The sequence below is a fragment of the Akebia trifoliata genome, unplaced genomic scaffold, assembly GCF_017979445.1.
Source record: "Akebia trifoliata isolate Shusen 1 unplaced genomic scaffold, ASM1797944v1 Contig00048, whole genome shotgun sequence".
Classification (NCBI taxonomy): domain Eukaryota; kingdom Viridiplantae; phylum Streptophyta; class Magnoliopsida; order Ranunculales; family Lardizabalaceae; genus Akebia; species Akebia trifoliata.
In genome coordinates, this window is record NW_028236806.1 from 2927 (window position 1) to 5852 (window position 2926).

A 2926-nucleotide genomic window follows, 5' to 3' on the forward strand; every position below is an offset into this window, starting at 1 on the left:
GTCTCCCTTCCTCTAGGGAAATCAATAGTTGGCTACAAGTGGGACTAGAAAGTCAACAAAACACTGATGGAGCAGTTGAGAGGTTGAAGTAGGGCTGGCAACGGATCAGTTCAGTACCAGATCAGTACCGCTCCGATATCGATCCGAAATTTTTTAAACATGTATCGATCCGATCCGTTTCATTTCATCCTTAATCTGAAACCAGTCCGATCCGAACACATGCCTTATTTTCAAATTATCAATGTTCAAAAAATATAAAATTTTAAAAAATCCACTTTTCAACTACAAATATAGAGGGAAACCAAAAGGACTAAATCGTTTTATCTATATGTATTTATATAAAATTAAGAATAAGAAAAAATAAATAAAATGTGTTCAGATCGGATTTTTTTGGATCGGATTGGGGTACATCTGAATCCGATCCGAAATAATATCGGATCTAAGATTCAATATTATCCGATTTTTCAAATATGTTCCTATCTATGGAACGCTATTGGATCAAATGACAAAGACATTGTAGAGAAAGAGATGGCTTTTCCCGGATGAAATGAAACATTTGATTCAAAATAAAAATATGTTTGGATCGGATTTTTTCGGAGTGGATTGGGGTACATCTCAATCCGATCCGAAATTTTATCGGAACTAAGATTTCAATCCAATCCACTTTTTCATGTTTTTTAGGATCAGTTTGGAACGGTTCAGACATCGGGTATATTTTGGATCATCGCAAGTCTAGGTTGAAGGCTAGATATCAATCGAAATTCTGGTAGAGCTCCAACTGTGATTTGGACTTTAGGATTTTGAAAAGGGAAAGATAATAGTAGGAAATCAAATTTCTGAAATGCTAACTCACTTTGATACCTATTTAAAAAAAAAAAAAATACCAAAACTGATGCAGGAATATGTTGAAAAACCAGGAAATTCCAGCGCTCTTGAAGTCTAGAAAACTGCAACAGCACTAAAATGCAAAAATACATTTTAAAAAAAAATAGCTGAATATCACTCCAGGTTTCTAGGAATCACTCACAGGAAGAAGAAGCAAACATAACCTCCATAAAATTTCACACAACTCAGATCTTTTTTTTTAAGAATATATACATACAGCTTTAGGTCATCCAGCCTATGTTATGATGTAAAATGACTTAAAAACCCTCCTTTGCCCTAAAACACTAATATTAGATAATGCAGCAAACATACTTCAATTAAATATTCAAAAAATTTAAAATAACGACTAAAGACATGAATAGAACTCCCTAAACCTAGGCTGGACCACATAGATCCTATGCATAGAGGCCAAAATACCCTTGTTAACCATTTATAAGGAAAAGAATCATGATAAACTTTACTCGAAAAAGGTAACTCGAAATTCACTCAAATGCACAGAACCAATATATTTTCCTCATGTATCCCGAGGAAAAAATCTACGGCTCCGTGCACATGCCACATCAGTTGAGTGAATTTCGAGTATCTTTTTTCGAGTCAGTTTATCACAACTCTAAGGAAAAATGTGCTAGTCGATATCCCAAAAGGATCCTTCTCCCTCATCATGCCATACAAAGACTGTTGAACCACCACATGACCTATAATAAGTTTTAAGGGGATTTTTTATATTTCCTATCAATCAGCTTAGGATTATTCTTTAGGGATACGGTCCATCATCCAAAAGGCAGACCACCAACCAAAAGGTCAAATCAATGAGTTCATGCACCATGTATAGAATCGGGACGAAGGACAGAAATTTTTTATCCCTCGCAGAGGCACAACACCAACATTAGTGAAATGAAATCTTATGCAGGAAATCTAGCAGCCTAGTAATAGTCTATATAAATCATCAAAAATTTCTAAACAAAGGGAATTACATAATAAATTATTAGTCTTAGCATATCCACAAGGCACAAACCTCGTTTTATCCACATGCTCCTTTGAAATTTGGCTGGGAATAATGCCAATGATTTATCTCCTCCTGCATCCATTACCTTAAGGGATAGAAAAACACAAGAAGAATAAAGGAGAAACATAACTATAAAAGCTATTAAACATAAATTGTAAGACTTGAGAAACAAACTTATGGCAGTAAAATAAATGGAAAATATATTAAATGTAACCAAACTAGTAACTCAAACTGCAATTTCACGATCCTTCCACAAGAATAACTTAATATTTCAATAGTATCCGTTCAAACATAGTGAGAATGTAAAACATTTGGGCTTATTACACAAATGCAACAACAAAAACGATGTCAAGATCAAGCCCACAAGGTACATCATGGTGGTTGCTCCAGTTAATAAAATCAAGAACATAAATTGGGGAGGGAGAAAAAAACATTTATTATTCCTTCACAAGGCTAGAAACACCTGTTTGGATCGCCAGAGGGAAAAAAATAAAATCTCTTTTCATGCAAAATGTACCCAAAAGAAGAAAAACATTGGTAGAATTCAAAGTTTGACAAACATAAATGAACCCAATTCAGGAGTTGTACATTTGTGACAACCCAATTGCAGTGAACTGGCACTAAGAAAGGCAAAAGAGAGTACAAAAAACAGACTCAAAAACCATGGTACTAGAAAATAAATGAGAAATAGTACTGGATTTTGCAAGACGACGGAACTCAATCCAAGATTTATGCATTTCTAGCTACCCAATAGCTTTGAAAAGGAACCAATATAATAGTAAGTGAGATAATAGACTCTAACAAGGAAAATAAGAAAAACAAAAGACCAGTGAAAAGGAGAACTCACTTCAATAAGATTTGAGCCTCGAAGGGATACAACACGCATCATACTTAGGCCTTCTTCGAGGGTTACGGACTCTTCCTTAGCGGCGCTCTTCAGATTCTTCCTTCCTCCTCTCATTGCTCCTCGATTGCTACAACTCTGCGAAACATAGACCAAATAAACCCCGGTATAAAAATAAAATAAAAAGTCAT